The sequence below is a fragment of the Taudactylus pleione genome, unplaced genomic scaffold (assembly GCF_031769625.1).
Source record: "Taudactylus pleione unplaced genomic scaffold, aTauple2 ptg000408l, whole genome shotgun sequence".
Classification (NCBI taxonomy): domain Eukaryota; kingdom Metazoa; phylum Chordata; class Amphibia; order Anura; family Myobatrachidae; genus Taudactylus; species Taudactylus pleione.
The window spans coordinates 1,099,215-1,120,520 of record NW_028284810.1 but is presented as its reverse complement, the minus strand read 5'-3'; the positions used below and the strand labels follow the sequence as shown (position 1 = coordinate 1,120,520).

General features: G+C 43.6%; 1 pseudogene; it reads left to right on the top strand.

The window, feature by feature from the left end:
- Positions 1-490: 490 nt before the first annotated feature.
- Positions 491-609, top strand: LOC148506276 (5S ribosomal RNA; annotated as a pseudogene).
- Positions 610-21,306: the final 20,697 nt, after the last annotated feature.

The window sequence follows — 21,306 nt, the reverse complement described above, 5'->3', positions numbered from 1 at the left end:
ATCAAAAACAAAATAGGGGGACACGTGGTTTCCAAGCATTTTATCACCAAACATAATTCTAACCTGGAACATTTAACATTTAAAGCAATTGAACATGTTACATTAGGTGAAAGAGGAGGTGATTTGGCAAACCTACTATCCAAACGGGAGATGTATTGGATATTCGAACTTAACACTTGAACTCCTAATGGCTTTAATGAGAGCTACAAAATAGCTCCATTCATGTGAAAATCAAATCTACAACTCAAGTAATTGTGGGGGTCTGATTTACTATTATATCAACCTGGGAAAATCTTCAACCTAGTCTAGGTATGGAAGGAAAAGTTGGTTGAGCTCAGCAAGTACCGAGAAGGGAGACCTTCATGGAATCCTGAGTATTGTTAATAGTTGTACCCACACAGAACAGCCCTTTTAAGTCTCTGGGACAATGGAAATACTCAAGATTCAGTGATGGGAATTAATGGGATTACGGGATTAAGGGTAGGAAGGTATTTACGACCATACCACTGTTTATACGCCCAAACTCATCCGATATTGGAAGCCAAGCACAGTTGGACCTGGTTAGTACTGGGATGGGAGACCCCCCGAGCATACCAGGTACAGTAGATACCTCCACTCTGATGCAATAAGCATCCAGCCCTTCAAAATCAGAGACAAAAGAATGAAGAATTTGAAATACCCCAAGAAACCTGGACATAAAGAAATAAAGAAAAAAATGACAAGTAGTGAAAATGAGAGAATGAAAATCAAAATTACATTATGTCCCTTGAATATGAACTTTTTTGCATATACCGCTTGTCCCTATAATAACAACAATTGTGAAAGAGAGAAGACCTCGGCCCTCATTCAGAGCCGCTCGTTAACAGCAGTACGCTCGTTGTGTTCCGATGTTGTGACACCGCGCATGCGCCGGTGTAACACTGCACATGTGCGTACGGCATATTGCGAGTTTTCTTTCACTCGTTCGGCAAATTGCGAACAGGAAGTGACATGTCAAATGTGATTGACAGAACAGGCCGTTTTTGGGCGGTGACGGGGGTGGAGATGGAAAAACGCAGGCGTGGCGAGGCGTTTTTGGGCGTACATAAATTAGCTCATACGAACGTCCAATGTGTTCGTACCAACTCATAAGTCACTGGCTGATCCTCTTTCCGTTCAAACTGCTCGCACAGCTTAGGGTCTGGATTACTCGACCACAATGGCAATGGCCTTGTCCTTTTGCCCGGGCCTCCACGATGTTTCATCGATTTATCACAGCTTGTCAGATAAACAATCAACTTTGGATTGAAAACCAGCTTGTTTTTTTTTTTTTTTCCACTTTGTAATAGCACAAAACCGTACGCAGCTGAAAATCTCGGCTGCTAATTTCAGGATTACACAATCAATTAGCGTTTTTTGGTAGTAATGTATTTTACAGTTTGGTTAGTATTTTTGCATTTTGTAACAATATTGTATTCATCTTTGCGTGTATTGTAACCTTTTGCATTGGTATTTTATTTTTTTTAACATTTATTCCAAAGTGTTTTTTAAAGTAACATTTTGTTTTAACCCTTGATTTTTGGAAAGTCCCAAACTCAGATTTCGTTTTACCCTTGTGGGCCAGAATTAACTATAAAACAATTGTCAATTAATGTCACAATACAGTTGAGAACAATTTGTAGGTTTTATTTGCCAAACACATTTTTAAATAAATCATGTGCATTGTCATGTACATTTTTGGGGTCCTTGTTACCCACTAATATTTGACACATATTTTTGGATTAAATGATATTTTTTGCACACAAACGAAAAAAATATTAAAAACAATTCACAAGAAAGGAGAGGGAAGTTTTGGCCAGAAAGGAATATGGGGCAAGCACAGAAGGTGTGTGGGCAAAGTAGCCAGTGCTGTCATCGTTTCTTTCCCCGTTTGGCTGGGGTAGGGTGGGCGCCAGACCGGCTCCGGGATGTCCTCTGGCTGGCCTGTCCAGAGGCAAATGTTGTGGCCTCTGGACTAGGCACAGGGCTAGGCACATTTGGAGGAATGGCTGTTGTTGTGCCAGAGGTGGAGGATCCTGATGTTCCGGCAGGAAGGGAGGTCGGCTCCACCATGTGCTGACGAACGAGCTGCTCCAGGGCATTGGCGATTCGGATGAGGAGTGCCACTGCCTGCGAGGGGGATTGCCCAGGACTGGCTTCTGCAGGGTCCTCAGCCGGATGTACTGGTTCCTCCCCTGCAGAGCCAGCAGAAATTCTGCAGCCAAGGCTCCCCTCTGGAGCAGACTCATCCGCCTGTGTCTCTGTGAGAAAAAAGAGAAAAGAGGAACATTACAATCTACATATTGTCACAATAACATTTCCGAGTTGGTTACATCACAACATTTACCTGGGACAACATGAGAAGCCGCAAAGTCTGGCATGTCCGTATCCATGTTGGACATGCCAAACACCTCCACATCCTGCACACACCCCTGTGACAGCTCTTCCAAATCATTGAACTCCAATGACATGGGTGGGACCCCCACCTGTCCCCCTTGCATACCTAGCCCTGTCCGCCATTTTTTGTTTCAGGCGATATTTGAAGTCTTGCCATCTGTGGGTGAAAAAGTAGCCATTATTCCTGCATTATTTCATTTTTTTTTTTTTAGGGGGGTCAAGTTTTTACTTACCGCCGTTTGACATCCTGGGCTAGACGGACATAATCACCCACCCTATTGACAGCACTAGCTATCTCCTCCCACATTCTCCACTTCTGGCTTGCACCCAAATTCCTGTCTGCCTGTGGCAGGATGTCCACACACTTCTGAACCAAAACCTCCATCTCCTTTGTTGTGAATTGTGGCTGCCTTTTCTTTTTCCCTGCTTTGCCCGGAATACTGTCATCCTCCACACCTATTTTCAAAAAAATTGAGAAATTGTAGCGTGCAAACTTTCACTATATTATGTTTCAAAATAATCCTTGTTTGGAAATGCCTGAAAAACTTACCGGCCGCCTCTTGGCCATTGTTTGGCTGGTTTGGAGCCATTTCTTATATCAAAACAAGAAATACACCAGACCATTTTTTTTTGGTCGTGACGTATTTATACATGCGTCCTTATTTTTCGGCCGCATCATTGATTGTGCATTCCTATGATTCCTCCTTAATTTGAGCGGGAAAATAAACACTATTTATGGCTTTGGCCGTCTCGAGTCTAGGTGTCGGGTGTTGGTTGTTGGAGGTTACGTTGGTCGGAGTGGATTGTTGGCGGGAATTGTATTTGGCGGTGTTTGGCGTTTTTTTCTGTGCGTTTTTTTGGAGTTTATCTTTCCGTTCGCTTTTTTGGTGTGGTTCTTTTATTTGTCGTGTATTTTTTTGGTAAGTTTTTTGCCGTCTTCCTTTTGTTCCATTTGGCTATCCTTCTTTTTTTTCAATTTTGTTCTCTAATTTTTTCACAATTATCCTTTGGTAGGTTTCTTTTGGCTCTGCCCCAACGACCTTTTTCTCCAGTGACTTATATATCCTGTATTGGTAAGTTTGGATTTTCACTTGTTTATTAAATGTTCATGTCATTTCTTTCGCAACTTTTGTTCACCTTACAGTTTTTACCTTTGGTTTTGTGTTTCCTAAATGTCTGAACTAATTAGCGCATTTTTGTCTGCTTCTTTTCTGTATTGTAATTGCGAACTAATTAGCGCATTTTTGTCTGCTTCTTTTCTGTATTGTAATTGCGAACTAATTAGCGCATTTTTGTCTGCTTCTTTTCTATTTTGTAATTGCGAACTAACTAGCGCATTTTTGTCTGCTTCTTTTCTGTATTGTAATTGTGAACTAATTAGCGCATTTTTGTCTGCTTCTTTTCTGTATTGTAATTGCAAACTAATTAGCGCATTTTTGTCTGCTTCTTTTCTGTAGTTAAATTGGTTGAGATTTACCGTTAGCAATCTTGTTTGTTTTTTGGGTCAAAAATTGTAGAAGTCTGCGCACTGTCGTTTTGCTCTTTGGAGAAATGTGTGTTTATCCGCTTTTATGTTTTGTCTTTTACCCAATTTTGAATCCTAAATGGCCACCCAAAATTTTTTCATTGTTCGGGGTTTTTTTTTTTTAGGATTGGTAAATCATGACAATACCCTGGCATGTAAGCATCATTGGATTGTATTGTAAAGATAAGTATTTTTGTTTTTTTGGGGGCAAACAAACCTTACATTCAATTCTTGCCATTTCAGGTTGATCTTGGTCGGATTGTTGTGGCCATGCTACCGGAAGCCGACCAACCTCAATCTCGTCCCAGGCATAGGCATCGTAGGCGTGCAAGGCCCCAGATATATACCAAACACGTGTCACCCTTTTTGGAATGCCCGATGATGAGGTGTTAAGACGCTACCGTCTTCCGCCCCAAATCATCATAGACACTCTCTCATTAATAGAGAGTGATCTTGAGCGGCAAATTGACAGTCCTACAGCAATACCACCACTTACGCAATTTATGGCGGTGTTACATTTCTGTGCCTCAGGATCCTTTCAAACCACGGTGGGAATAGTTGTGGGAATCTCCCAATCCTCCTTTTCCAGGATCCTGAGGGCAGTGATGGAGGCCCTTTTCAAGCACCTCCATCATTTTATTCAAATGCCTTTGGATATGGGTGCCCTTAGTGTGGCCAAGGCCAATTTTTACGAAATAGCTGGCTTCCCACACATCATAGGGGTTGTGGATGGTACTCACACACCACTTCAGCCTCCAGCACGGCTGGAGGCCATTTTTAGGAACCGCAAACACTCACTGAATGTAATGGTGGTATGTGATGCCTCCCTCCAGATCCTGTCCCTGAATGCAACATTACCCGGGAGTGCACATGACTCATTCGTCATCCGGCAATCAGGGATATGGCAAAAATTAGACAACCTACAAGCTGGTGATGCATGGCTTCTGGGTAAGTGGAGACCTTTAGTACATAACAATGTTAAGCTTGATACACAGTGTTCCTGATGTTGTCACTTCTTTTTCACAGGAGACAGTGGCTACCCTTGCACGCCCCGGCTGCTCACTCCTTATTTGGCTCCCACACCAGGGCCACAAAGTAATTTTAATTCTGCACTTACAGCCACCAGGCAAGTGGTGGAGCGCTGTATCGGCCTTTTAAAAGGCCGATTCAGATGCCTCCACCGCTCTGGTGGCGAGCTCATGTATTTGCCGGATATGGTTTCAAAAATTGTGGTCCTGTGTGGGATATTTCACAACATCGCCATAAGGAGTGGTGTCCCAATGCAGCCAGAGGATGCCTTGCCTGAGGATGGCTCCCCCGAGGTTGGTCGGAGGTCAGTATGTGGGGGGGCCATACGCGATGATGTGGTGGCCAGATATTTTAGGTAATTATTGGCACAAAAGAAGTTCTTTGACACAATGTGGTAAGGATTTTTGGAGACCATCTAATTAATTTGTTTATTATTTCCCATCTTCTGTTTGATTTCATAATCTTTTGGACTGAAACGATGACTACTTCCTGCTACCCAAAACAAACCTTCATGGGGACACATTGGATATATATTCTGGACCCAATATTGAAACGCAACATTTGTGGAATCATGTTGGCATGCTCATTCGTCAACCAGTTCTTGATTTATCTTTAATTTTTTCTTATGGTGTTTGATGGTTTTTACATTTTGTTATCACTGTGTGTATTGTTTGTGAGCCAACACTTTGGTTTTTTATTTATGTGGTGAATACATTTTTTGCTTTTGTAATTCCAAAAATTTTCTTCAACATTACAAGCAAGTGTAACCAGGTTCACCCACGTTAAATTTGCTTAAGGGTTAATCCTGTAATGTCGCAATTTGCACATTATTTAACTATGCTTGCTGGGTCCAAACCAACACCAAAAGGTATTATGTAGAATCAGTATGCTTTGGAATTTCGGCCTAAGCAGGTTTCCCCCAAAATTGGAACATGTAAAATTTACAAAGTGAAAAAAGGAAAACAAGAAAATGCCCCAAACCGATTGTTAGTGTTAGCTGTTTCATGTGCCTGTTTTCTAAAAATCAACAACACACAATCTTAGTGACATTAGTTGCAAATACTTGCTGCAAGAGTCTACTTATGTAAGTGTAAACAATCTAAGATTTGGAGACAAGGAATGAGACTGAACTCAAAATTTAACTTTTTAATTAAGAAAACTAATTTGCGTATAAAATGAAAAAATGAGGGATGCAGGATCCCTGCCATACGATCCAGGACCACCAGCAGGCCGATCACGTGGCCCCGCATCACTTGTATGCACCCGGCTAGGTCCGCCAAACGCCTCTAGTCCTCTGTGGGTTAGAAAAGTGTGTGGCTTACTACATAAAGAATCTCCCAAAAAACACAAGCAAAAGAGAGTTATCAAAAAATGACAATAGTGTGACCAAAAGCACATTTTTAACAAAACCCAGAAGCCCAAAAAAATGGACAAACAAAAAACCATAAAAAAAAAAAAAAAACCAGACGGACAAGTTTGACTGTTTTGCCATGTGGGATATGTGTATGGGGAAATCAGCAGTAAAATGTAAATACAAACAGATATATAACAAAAGTTTTGGCAAACCAAAAAAAAGAAAATGCACAGACACAGGATTAGATCAACACATTTTAAACAACAAAAAAGTATAAAAGGGAAACATACCGTTCTGAATGACGGCTGGCCCCGAAACAACTCCCTCGTCCTCCTCGGAGGTGGCCAAATTTCCCAAGGAGGTGGGAGGGGTGTTGACCGATTCCGGCGATGGGGTGGTCAAGAGAGGGGTGGTTTGAGGGGAGGGGGAATTGGGATGGAGGGGAAGTAGCACAGAGGGATGGGCGACAGGGTCTGGGGAGGAGGGGGAATTTTGGGTATCTTGGGGAGAGGAGGTTTGGCTGGGGGTTGGGGAGAGGGGACGAGAGCGCCGTCTTTGACGGCGATGACGCCGTAGTCTTCGCTCTGCCCCTAAATGATGGAAAACAAATTGAGGTTAGTTTAGAACATCACCTTGTTAAACGCTAATTGTTGAACCCCAAAAAATGAAAACATGCACATGCAGATATGAGTACAAAGAAAAACAGGCCATACAAGAAAACATGCACATGCAGATATGAGTACAAAGAATAAACAGGCCATACATGAAAACATGCACATGCAGATATGAGTACAAAGAATAAACAGGCCATGCAAGAAAACATGCACACACAGTTAGGGCCACAAAGATAAACATGAAAACCAAAGTCAAATAAACTTACTTTCCGCTATCTGCATGCGAAAGCATGCCAGCAAGCGGGGCATCCGCCGTTGAAGGTCGGACCACCTGCGCTCCAGCTTGCCGATCTGGCGGCGTGAGCCGAAGGAACGCAGGCATCCACGTACCTCAGCATATGCGGAATGCTTTTCACGATTGGTGATGGGGGGAGGCTGGCTGGTGATTCGCCCGTCCATCACCTCTGTTAATACCAGGAGCTCGCGCTTGGTGAATGCAGAGGCTTTCATGATGGCAATGGTGTATTTTTAATAAAACAGTATTAATAAAGACAAGAAAATAATTTTGATTGGCTAATGTATTTGGGTAATTAACAGGACCCATTCTATTGGTTAGTGTATGAGTCATGTGTTCGACAGGGCCAAAAATCTATTGAGAGTTATGATAGGCTTGATGCAGTGACATGCGTAAGCTAATTTAAATAAAGAAATGAACCCAGTAAAATTTGCGTGGGTAAAAACACAGAAAACAAAAGGATAATTGGCTCAAACATGTATTTTGACAAATGAAAGCGAATGTTTAAGCCGTACGTATTCTGCGGGTAAACACAAACACGGACAAGAGTAAAGTTTATTGCATGTCAAAAAAAAAAAAAAACATGTGAAGAGCAATTAAGCTCATTGATATATTGATTGCCATGATATGATTGAGGGAGGTAGGCAGAATAAACGAGCAGGTAATCGGAATCTGACAGGCCCACTTCTGGTTTGTACTTGTGCGTGCGTTCCCTGCAGGCCACATTGGGGATGTACGCTCGCTATTTGGCTCGCTCGTTAGGTAGAGGAGGGGTCAGTAGTCTTTGGGGTTGATTTTTTGGTGCGTTCAAAATTACGTGCGAGTGCTTAAATTTACATATTTCGGCATGTACGCCGAACGTACGATCGGCCATTTGCGTCCGGCTCTGAAACAGGCCCCTTGTTCACTAATTTTTTAGAGATGATAATAGATGGACCTATTTCTATATATTTTTTATCAGTAAATAGGTCTTATATACTGGCTAATGATATATTGATATATTGATTTATACACAATCTTATCACCAGACCTTATATTAACTTTGAAGTTTTAAACTATAATTTATTTACTATAAGGATCGCTTGTCCATACCAAATGTTATACCTTTTTTCTTCTCCAGTTATTTATGACATTTTACTTTTAGAAACAAGCAACAGAGGGCTCATATGAATATGATATGGGAGAGCCGTGTGGATGTGACGTGACATCATGGTCCAGACGGAGAGCCGGGCGGATGTGACGTGGCATCCTGGTCTAGGCAGAGGGCGGAAGTTGGAAAGACGAACCACGCATCAACACAGGAGCTGGGCGGAAGCACTATCCCATAAAGGAGTATGGCGGTGTGCTGCCAACACGTAGAGTTCCTGAATGCCAGAGATGACGCGGGCTAACTGGAGTCTGGGCAGAAGTGACCGGTGATTTCCTCCGGGCGGAAGTGACCCCGGCAACACACGCAATGAGGCTATCCAGTGTTCTTTCCTCAATTATTTCTCTTTTTTTTAGGATATAATGTTCTATGCATACATTTATTCAGTTCATAGGCCCTCATTCAGAGCCGTACGCTCTGAGCAGAGCGCACGCTCTGAATGAGGGCTGCCCTCCATAAAAATGGAGCGTCCTCCTGGATGCTCGAATAGCTGTGGGTCACCACCCACAGCCTATACGAGCGTGCATTTTGATGGCCGTGATGGTCGTGACCATCGCGACCATCGAAACTGCGAGCCGGAGCCTGCGGTTGAGGTTTTCAACCGCAAGCTCCGGAGTGATTTTGGCTCTATCAGAGCCAAAATCACTCCCACTGACATCACTAGTGATGTCAGTGGGCCGGCCTCTGACGGGAGGCGTTCCCGTGGGAACGCCCCCGTCAGGGAGGCACGCCCCCGGCACGCCCACCAAAGGGGGCGTGCTGTCAATCAACATCGACAGCACGCCCCCTTTGATCATACACAATGAGCGAAGGACTTTCCTTCGCTCGTCGCGTCTGGCGCATGCGCACGACGGAGCTCCCTCCGTCGTGCGCATGCTCAGTGCAGAACATCGACCCACTTGCGAGCGGACAGCCGCTCGCGAGTGGGTTTGAATCAGGGCCATAGTACCAATATAGAGTGATACACTCAGTATTTAATAGTAACCACGTTTTGCTAAAGAACAGAAACCGGAAGTGATTAAATTGATGATTGATCCCTAATGAGGACTTAGGCCCTGATTCAGAGCCGGACGCTCTGAATAGAGCGCTCGCTCTGAATCAGGGCCGTCCTATTTAAATTTGGAGCGGCCTTTTGGACTCTCGCATAGCTGTGGGTTACCACCCACAGCTTATGCGAGCGTTCATGATGATGGTCGCGATGGTCACGACCATCGCGACCATCGGGCTTGCGACGAGACCCTGCGGTAGGGTCTCTGCCGCAAGCCCTGGAGTGATTTTGGCTCTATCAGAGCCAAAATCACTCCCACTGACATCACTAGTGATGTCAGTGGGGCCGGCCCCAGACGGTAGGCGTTCCCATGGGAACGCCTCCGTCTGGCAGCCATGCCCCCGGCATGCTCACCAAAGGGGGCGTGCTGTCACTCACCATCGACAGCACGCCCCCTGGAGCGACAGCTTGGCTGTTGCTATCCGGGTCTCGCGCATGCGCACGACGGAGCTCCCTCTGTCGTGCGCATGCGCATTTGGGTACCATCGACACACTTGCGAGCATCCTGCGCTCGCGAGCGGGTCTGAATGAGACCCTTAGTGTGGATTAAAAGGAAAGACACCCTACCAGAGCAGTATCCCCTTGATGAAATCCCCACTGGATGAAACGTGTTGGGAGCATTTGACCCTTGCTGCATGAACTTTTAAGAAATTTACTCATTTATCTCAGATAAGCTGACTCTTTTCTCCATTACTTATTTTTTATTCTGTGATTCTGTTGTCTTTTTTATGTGAAGTATTAATTACGCATCCTTTAAACGGAGGTGGTATTTTAATATTTTATCAATCTTCTATTAATAAAATTATACATGTTTTTTAAAAATGTTCTTTTAGTATATGCACATTTTTTATGAGAAAAAATACACTGTATTTCATTATCTATGGCACATTAGCACTTTTAAACAAATATATTCTACCTGCGTACGCAGATTAGCCAATGGTGTGTATTGCGCATGCAAATGCATCGCAGTGCGCTTGCAGCGGCGAACATTGTGATCGCACTGCAATCACCTACGCAGAAACAAAGCCATCACAGAGTGAGTGATGGGATGCCAGCATTTGGGGGGTGGTGACAGGGGAGTGGTGTGAGAATCGCAGGCATGCCTGTCCGTTTGAACGCAGTTTCTTGGGTGTGCATAAATTAGCCACTGCAACGGCATTCACAGCTTGAGTACTCACTGCGTGCAATGAGAGTTGCAATTTCTGAGACAGGTTAGACCTACTGTAATTCTGCATGAGAGACCGATGTTACACGGTGTTACAAGAACAAGAGTGCAAACAGATTTTGACAGTTACCGCTTGAAACAGAATTTATTTGCTAAATACATGTATTATTTTATCTGTGTGGTACTTTATTTTCACGTCTATAAATTCCAGCCCTTCAGAGAGGTCAAGATAGGGTTAGATGTTCTGTAGATTTGCATGGAGGAGCAAGCAATGCATGGCTCTCATTCTCATATACTGAATGATAGTACCAGTGGTGGCTCCTGAGGTGGGGCAGTCCACAATTCAAATAGGGGAGCCACACCAACTGCCACCCAAAACATTGCGGCCAGGATTCACTGGCAGTTGGTGTGACTCCACTATTTGAATTTTGGACTGCACTGCAGCCCCCACCTCTGGAGCCGCCACTGGATAGTACTCATTATAATGTTGGACCTGTCAGTCAACGGCTCAAGCTTTTATTTTCCTCTCTCCCTCCCTCCTTCCTATGTGTGGCAGTTACCCCGGCCATGGACATTCAGCTTCTCCTGTGATCTGCATGTCCTATTTCTGTTGCAGCAGTGGAAGTCATTAGCAATGGAAGCTGACGCTTCCACTGTGCATGACAAGTATGGGACAGCCATACAAGATTATTTTATAAATACTATTATTACTGCATAGCTACTTAGTGAAAAAGAGTATATTGAACTGACATTGCAGAGGCTCATAAAAGGGGTGTCTTTATTTGATGCATACAGTAATTCTGGTAGTGCGTGTTAGATCAGCTGGTGCCTAAGGTGATATTATTTATGTATAGCTGTTACACAGACCAGATTTAGTTTATAAAAAGAAAATGGAGAGAGACAGTAAAGCCAAAGTTTTTAACATTCCTTACACATGTACCCTCTTGATTATGAACATATGTATACCAATACAAATTACTGACTAGCCAGTAAAACAGAGACACTTAGACTGACAGGAAAAATGTATTGTGAGGCAAACACAGTTGTGTCTTATTTTAACACTGTATGGAAACTGTTATGAAGAAATGTGAAAGGATTAGCAAAGCACAGGGGTAACAACTAATGTCATAGAAAAGTGGTCTGTGAAGTATCAAATACAGTTCAATCAGGATAAAGATTGTATACAAACTGACATGAAGATATACTATGTGAAATAATTAGCCAGCCATGTGGAGGGTTGGGTACGGGATACCGGTGCTTGAGATCCCAACGCTCAGAATCCCGATGCTTGCTGGTCAGTATGCTAAATATTCCCCTTTCCCTATCCTAACCATAACCCTCCCTCATTGGTGCCTGATCCTAACCTTCCCCCTAGTCAGGGGCTGGCTGGCAACTTTCAGCTTGGGGGGCAAATGAATGCAAGCGGCCCTGGCAAGTATAGATGGCATCCTGCCATCCGAGCCAGCAAGCCTCTGTAAGCATTCATGCGGGGCCCCCCTGACCCTATGTTCTTTTTGAACCTATTGCAGGTCAGAGAGGTTTTCTGCTTTACATGTGATAGTGAAATCACTGACCTACCCTGCTTTTGCTCACACGCTAGGTGTTGACGTGACAAGGGGGAATGCTCATTATGGGTGATGACAAGACATATATATATATATATATATATATATATATATGAGTTTTTTCTGTTATTGATGCTTAGTTTCACACACACACACAAGCAAAAAAAAAATCATAAATAATAAATAAAAAGCTGGTAACCCCCTAAAAAGTAATAATCAGACTGGCATTGTGTAATGCTGTTTATAGTGCCTCGTCTTTATAGTACACTGCTAACAGTGCGCCTGATTCAGATATGTACGCTAATGCTTTTGCAGCTGCGTTACTGCACGCATTAGCTCCTATGCTAATGCTGTAGCTGTCTGAGTAGCCATATCGTCACCTGGACTGAGCTGTCAGAACAACTTTATCTGCATACAGGATCGCAGACGCACACTATGACATACACCAAAAAGCGTTTGGTTATTCTTGCCGCCATTCCCCATTACATCCCGCAAATGGTCCCTGACTGTCGATCACTTGAAGGAGACCTCACTGTGAGTGGCAGCGCAGAGCTACCTTGGCACATGCACAGTCAATGACTCAACTGCATAAATATCGGCATAGTGTACATCTCTGACTCAGGCCCAGTATCATTGTTACAAATCTGGGTGAGGAGAGAGGTCAAAACTTTTGCTTCTTATACAGTAGGCAACAAATATTCTAGCAAAATGCTCAATTAAAAGAACACTGGCCCTCATTCAGACCCGGACGCAAGTGACCGTTCGTACGTTTGGCGTACGTAAAAAAATATTTAAATTCAAGCACTCGCTCGTATTTTTGCACGCAGACAAACATCCTCCCCAAACTCAAGCGACCCCTCCTCTAACTAACGAGCGTGCCAAATAGCGAGCGTACATCCCCGAAGTGGCTTGAAGGGAACGCACGCACTAGTACTACCCGGAAGTTGGACTGTCACATTTCGATTAACTGCTCGTTTATTCTGCCTACCTCCCTCAATCGTATCATGCCAATCAATATATCAATTAGCTAAATTATTATTTTTTTTTTTAACACAATGCAATAAACTTTATTCATGTCCGTGTTTGTGTTTACCCGCAGAATACGTACGGCTTAAACATTCGCTTTTAATTGTCAAAATACATGTTAGCCTCAATTAAATAATTGTTCTATTTGTTTTTCTACCCGCATATTTCCCGGAGTTCATTTCTTTATTTAAATTTGCTTACGCATGTCACTGCATCAAGCCTATCATAAGTCTCAAGAGATTTCTGGCCCTGTCGAACACATGACTCATACACTAACCAATAGAATTGGTCCTGTTAATTATCCAAATACATTAGCCAATCATAAAATTTTGGGGCACTTTATCAAAAATGATTTTTAATAAAAACACCATTGCCATCATGAGAGCCTCCGCATTCACCAGGCGCGAGCTGCTGGTGCTAACGGAGGTCATGGATAGGTGGATCACAGCCAGCCTCCACCCATCACCAACCGCGAAAAGCGTTCCGCATATGCGGAGGTACGGGCCCACCTGCGCTCCTTCGGCTCACGCCGCCAGATCAGGCAGCTGGAGCGCACGTGGTCGGACCTGCAACGGCGGACGCCCCGCTTGGTGGCATGCTTTCGCATGCAGATCGCCGAAAGTAAGTTTTATGGATTGTGGTTTTCATGTTTGTCTTTGTGTCCCTAACTGCGTGTGCATGTTTTCTCTGTATTTCATATTTATTCATTATACTCATGTCAGCATGGCCATGTTTTCCCTGTATTTCATATTTATTCATTGTACTCATATCTGCATGGCCATGTTTTCCCTGTATTTCATATTTATTCATTGTACTCATATCTGCATGGCCATGTTTTCCCTGTATTTCATATGTATTCATTGTACTCATATCTGCATGGCCATGTTTTCCCTGTATTTCATATTTATTCATTGTACTCATATCTGCATGGCCATGTTTTCCTGTATTTCATATTTATTCATTGTACTCATATTTGCATGGGCATGTTTTCCCTGTATTTCATATTTATTCATTGTACTCATATCTGCATGGCCATGTTTTCCCTGTATTTCATATTTATTAATTGTACTCATATCTGCATGGTTCGTTTTTTTGGGGGGGGATTCGAAAATGTTTTTTTTCGCGGATTTTTGTTGAAACTAACCACAATTTGTTTCACATCTTTTAGGGGCCCAGCGAAGACTACGCCATCATCGCCCGGCCAGACGGCGCTCACGGCCACTCTCCCCAACCCCCAGCCAACACTCCACTACCAGTAATTCCCCTATTCCCCACTCCTCCCCAGCCTTCCAAGACCCTCAGCCTGAAATTTCGGGCCTCCTTCCCCTCCGTCCCAATTCCCCCTCTCCTCCAACCACCCCTCTTAGAATTACCCCCTCCCCGGAGTCGGTCATTACCCCGCCCCGATCTTTGGGGAATGGAGGCACCTCCGAGGAGGATGATGGAGGGGCCTTCCGGAGCTGGCGTTGTATCTCCCGGTATGTTTTTCTTTGCGTTTTTTTATTGACACAAACTGTTTGTATGTAATCATGTGTGGTTCCTTTTTTTGGGGTTTTTGCCTACACTTTTGGGGATTTTGGCGATTGCCTTTACCTGTTACTGCTGATTTCAACATACACATATCACACCTGTCAGAATTTGTACATTGGCCTTGTATTTTTGGCCTACACCATTTTAGTTTGATGTGTTTTAATGGTCTAATTATGTTTTTTTTTTTTGGAGGGGGTTTTGGTTTTGGCTTGTTTTTTAATGTGGTTTCAGTATTGTTGTATTAATCCCCACACTTTTCTCACCCACAGAGGAACAGAGGCGGCGGGCAGAATTATCCGCCTGTGTGGCCCGGATGCGCCACAATATAATCGGGGTGCTGGTGGTCCTTGACCATATGTCGGTCCTCCTTAGGGATTAGTTTTGTTTTTTTTGGCCCATTTTAAAAATAAAGTGTTATTTTCGAAGTAACGTTCTGGCTCATTCGTTTTTTCAAAATCACAGATTGTTTACCCTGACATAAGTAGACTGTTCCTGCAAGGATTTCCATTTTTTGACACTAAGATTGTGTGTTGTATTTTTATGTAAAACAGCCACAAGAAACACCTAACAGCAACAATCTCATTTCCCTTTTTTGGTGTAGTCACAATTAGATATTACTACATTTTACAGGTTCCTAGTTGGGGTGCAAGCTTCTTAGGCCAATCTTACGAAGCCAAATGATTGTACAGGCTTCCTTTGGGTGTTGGTTTGGACCCTGAAAACATATTACATTTTAGCTAAACTGGCGTCAGTACTGGATTACCCCTTAGTCAAATGTAACGTGTGTGAACCTGGTTACACTTGCTTGTAACGTTCCAAAAAAGGTACAACATTTCACTCTCCAAACATTTATTCACAACATAACTGAAAAATCAAAGTGGTCACTCACAAAAAAAACACACAGTGATAATCACAAATACAACACATACCAACAAAACCAAATAAAAAAACAACAAATCAAGAACTGGTTGACGAAGGACCATGCCAACATGATTCCACAAATATGGCGTTGCAATATGGGTTCCAGAATATATCCCCAAAATGTCCACATACAGGTTTTTTAAGGGTAGCAGGAAGTAGTCATCGTTGGAGTGCCAAAGATTATGTGAAAAAACAGAAGATGGAGAAAATAAAAATAAATAATTAGATGTTCTCAAAAAAACCCTACCACATTATGTATAAACACTGTTGTTTTGTCAATAATTACCTAAAAAATCTGGCCACCACATCATCGCGTATGGCCCCCCACATACTGACCTCCGACCAACCTCGGGGGGGCCATCCTCAGGTAAGGCATCCTCTGGCTGCATTGGGACACCACTCCTTATGGCGATGTTGTGAAATATCCCACACAGGACCACAATTTTCGAAACCATATCCGGCAAATACATGAGCTCGCCACCAGAGCGGTGGAGGCATCTGAATCGGCCTTTTAAAAGGCCGATACAGCGCTCCACCACTTGCCTGGTGGCTGTAAGTGCGGAATTATACTCACTTTGTGGCCCTGGTGTTGAAGCCAAATAAGGAGTGAGCAGCCAGGGCGTGCAAGGGTAGCCACTGTCTCCTGTGAAAAAGAATAGTCAACATCAGGCTCACTCGGTATGAAGCTTAACATTGTTATGTACTAAAGGTCTCCACTTACCCAGAAGCCACGCATCACCAGCTTGTAGGTTGGTTAATTTGTGCCATATCCCTGATTGCCGGATGACGAAGGAGTCATGTGCACTTCCTGGTAATTTTGCATTCAGGGACAGGATCTGGAGGGAGGCATCACATACCACCATTACATTGAGGGAGTGATAGTGTTTCCGGTTTCTAAATGTTGCCTCCAGCCGTGCTGGAGGCTGAAGTGGTATGTGAGTACCATCCACAACCCCTATGATGTGTGGTAAGCCAGCTATTTGGTAAAAATTGGCCTTGGCCACACTAAGGGCACCCATATCCAAAGGCATTTGAATAAAATGATGGAGGTGCTTGAAAAGTGCCTCCATCACTGCCCTCAGGATCCGGGAAAAGGAGTATTGTGAGATGCCCGCCACTATTCCCACCATTGTTTGGAATGATCCTGAGGCACAGAAATGTAACACCGCCATAAATTGCGTAAGTGGTGGTATTGCTGTAGGACTGTCAATTTGCCGCTCAAGATCACTCTCTATTAATGAGAGAGTGTCTATGATGATTTTTGGAGGAAGACGGTAGCATCTTAAAACCTCATCATCGGGCATTCCAAAAAGGGTGACACGTGTTTGAAATATCTGGGGCCTTGCACGCCTACGATGCCTACGCCTGGGACGAGATTGAGGTTGGTCGGCTTCCGGGAGCAGGGCCAGAACAGGCTGTCAGGCTTTTTACCCCACCCAAAAATTAAAATTTTTACTTAGCTTGAAGATACCATCCATTGATGCTTACATGCCGGGGTATTGTCATGATATGTTGAAACTGGAAATAATCACAAAATAAATATACATCATATTATGCTGGCCATTTCTGTTTCAAAAATTTAAGCAAGACAAAACATAAAAGGACACACACACATTTGGGAAAAGAGCAAAACGACGTTGCGCACACTATGTCAAATTGAGGCCAAATGTAAGCAACAAATGCTACCGAGAAAACACAAACAATTTTAAGGGATGAATAAGCATTTCACAAAGCGCTAATTAGTTCTCAAATACAAGTCACAATAGTAAGTAGTAAAAATGCGCTAATTAGTTCGCAAATACAAGTCACAATAGTAAGTAGTAAAAATGCGCTAATTAGTTCGCAAATACAAGTCACAATAGTAAGTAGTAAAAATGCGCTAATTAGTTCTCAAATACAAGTCACAATAGTAAGTAGTAAAAATGCGCTAATTAGTTCGCAAATACAAGTCACAATAGTAAGTAGTAAAAATGCGCTAATTAGTTCGCAAATACAAGTCACAAAAACGCAGCGTAACTAAAAAAATAAAAAAAATTAAAATTTCGGATTTGGAAAAACAAAGGTTATATGTGTAAGGCCAACCAAAGTTGCGTAAAGACAAACAAGAACATTTCCCAAAACAGTTTAACAAATGAACTTACCAAGAGATAATATGTAAGAATCCGGATCAAAAGGTCTTTGGGGCAGAGCCAAAATAAAACCTAAGAGAGATGAAATGACGGGAAAAAAATATTAGAAAATTCTTAACCAGAATGAGAGACAAATTGCCCCAAAGTTAGACTTCCCCAAACTTACCAAAACTGGAAACGACCAAAAAATTACAAAACGAAAACAAACGAACGGAAATCAAAAAACGAATATATAAAAAAAAACTACTTCCAAAAACGAAAGCTCCTACACCAGCCAACAATCAACTCCAACCAACGTAACCTCCAACATTCAAAAAACGCCACCTCGAATCGAGATGCCCAAAGCCATAAATAGTGTTTCGTTTCCCGCACAAATTAAGGAGGGATCATAGGAACGCACAATCAATGATGCGGCCGCAAAATAAGGACGCATGTATAAATACGTTACGAGACAAAAACAAAATTCTGGTGTATTTCTTGTTTGAAGCTCAGACATGGCTACAGACCAGGGAAACAATGGACAACAGTCTGGCGGTAAGTATTTCATGCATTTTGACTCAATGATTAATTAGAAACATAATATTGTGCAAGTTGTGAAGTTGAGAATTCTCCAAATTTACACAAATAGGTGAGGAGGATGACATGGAAGAGGCTGCTGGGTCCAGTATTCCGGGCAAAGCTGCCAAAAAGAAAAGGCAGCCACAATTCACAAGAAAGGAGATGGAGGTTTTGATTCAGAAGTGTGTGGACATCCTGCCACAGGCAGACAGGAATATGAGTTCAAGCCAGAAGTGGAGAATGTGGGGAGAGGTAGCCGTTGAGGTCAATAGGGTGGGTGATTATGTCCGTCTAGCCCGGGATGTCAAACGGCGGTAAGTAAACACTTGACCACCCTAAAACCAAAACCAAAATAAAAAAAAAATAATGGTTCCTTTTTCACCCACAGATGGCAAGACTTCAAATATCGCCTGAAACAAAAAATGGTGGACAGGGCTAGGCATGCAAGGGGGACAGGTGGAGGTCCCACCCCTGTGTCATTGGAGTTGACTGATTTAGAAGAGCTGGCACAGGGGTGTGTGCAGGCTGTGGAGGTGTTTGGCGTGTCCAACATGGATACGGACATGCCAGACTTTGCGGCTCCTCATGTTATCCCAGGTAAATATTGTGATGTCACCAACTCTGAAATGTTATTGTGCCAATATGTAGATTCTAATGTGAGTCTTTTCTCATTTTTCCAACAGAGACACAGGCGGATGAGTCTGCTCCAGAGGGGAGCCTTGGCCGCAGAATTTCTGCTGGCTCTGCAGGGGATGAACCAGTACATCCGGCTGAGGACCCTGCAGAAGCCAGTCCAGGGCAATCCCCCTCACAGGCAGTGTCCCTCCTCACAGAACTCAATTTTAAATCGGATTTCCATACGGAGATTCTGCAGAGGATGGACGCCAGTCTGGTATGGGTGGCTGAGGCCCTGGAGCAAAATGCTGCAGCCAACGTGACCATTGGTCAGGCCCTGGCGGAAAATACCAGGGCCAACATCCGCATCGCCACTGCTTTGGAGCAGCTCGTTCGCCAGCACATGGTGGAGCCGACCTCCCTTCCTGCCGGAACATCAGGATCCTCCACCTCTGGCACAACATCAGCCAATCCTCCAAATGTGCTTAGCCCTGTGCCTAGTCCAGAGGCCACAACATCTGCCTCTGGACAGGCCAGCCCGATGACATCCCGGACCCAGTCTGGCCGAAAAAACGGTGACAGCATTGTCTACTTTTCCCACACTCCTTCTGTGCTTGCCTCATATTCCTTTCTGGCCAAAACTTCCCTCTCCTTTCTTGTGAATTGTTTTTAATTTTTGCATTTCCGTTTACAAAAAATGTATTGTTTGCACAATTAATAAATATTGTGGAATGAACACTGCCAAAAATGTTTTGGTTAAATATGTGCATTTATTTTTTGGGGGATACCAATAAATTTACAACAAATGTACGACTTTGTATTCTGACATTATTGTAAAAATGGGTTACATTTAATCCAGGCCCACAAGCCAACAACGTTCAACCAAAAAAATTACACATTGGAAAAAAAGGGCTCGTTAAGGAACGTTTAAAACATTACCTAAGGAGGAAAAATCACCTTGCAAACACAAAATGAGGCACCAAACCTAAACATGATGACATGATTGTTCCAATCGTCCAAAAACAACACATTGCGGCCAAAATACACCCCCACAAATGTATGCTAATTGATTGTGTAATCCAGACATTAGCAGCTATGATTTCCACCTGCGTTCGCTTTTGTGCTATCCAAAAAAACTGCTTTCCAAACACATACCAAGCCGGGTTTCAATCAAACACTAATTGATTTTCTGACAAGCCGTGATTAATCGATGCTACATCGTGGAGTGCCGGGACGGAGGAGAAGGCCATCGCCACTGTGGTCGAGTTATCCAGCCCCTAAGCTGTGCGAGCATTTTGAAGGGTAAGAGGATCATCCAGTGACGTATGAGTTGGTACGAACACATTTGACGTTCGCATCTGTTAATGTATGTACGCCCAAAAAACGCCTCGCCACGCCTGCGTTTTTCCATCTCCTCCCCCGTCAACACCCAAAAACGCCCTGTTCTGTCAATCACATTTGACATGTCACTTCCTGTACGCTATTTGACGAACGAGACAAAATAAGCTCGCAATCTGCTGTACGCACATGCGCAGTGTTACACCGACGCATGCGCGGTTAGTTAACATCGGAACGCAATGAGCGTACTGCTGGTAACGAGCGGCTCTGAATCAGGGCCACTGTTATGATCTTTACAAAACTATAAAGCTAAGTGGTTTATTGTCCATATTACTAAGTTATAGTGCACCGTGTGCTAGTCCACCTTTGTACAAGTAACTATGATGACACAATATGCCTATGGCACAGTAGGTCCATGGTAGCCTATGGCATAGGAGCCGCTTACAATGCCTGCTGCTATGACAGCTCCATTGCTTCTTTATGGACTGGCACACACACACACACACACACACACACAAAATCAGTGACTGCACCACTGCGATAGCGCCTGCTCTCAGAGGTGTAGCGTACAGCTGTGGCGTCTGGAGCAAGCGCATGTTATGGCGCCCCCCATAATACCGGTGTGTCTGGCATAGCCAATGTGTGGAGGCAAGTTGAGGTGACAGAAATTTAGCAGAGGCAGTGTCAGACTGGGGCACTAGGGGCCCACTGGGGGATGTTCAGTTTTAACAGGTGAGACATTACCCTGAAGGTGCTATGTGGGTAGACTGGGGGGGCAACACTGGGCCTGAGGGTGAAGTGGGCTGAATTATGAAATAGTAGTGTATAAATCCCCTTCTGTTTCTGTACCTGGAAGTGACGTGCAGTGAGGGTGGAAGTACGGTTTTCTGCCCATACAGTCCACCAAAAGAAAACAATTGTCCCCTCGCAGGCTTGCTTCACTTGCCATGCTTTGGGCTCAGTGGCTCGCTGCACTCACCACAAGATTGTATTCCCCCTCAATGCCCACGTGGATAGTAGGGAATAATGCTG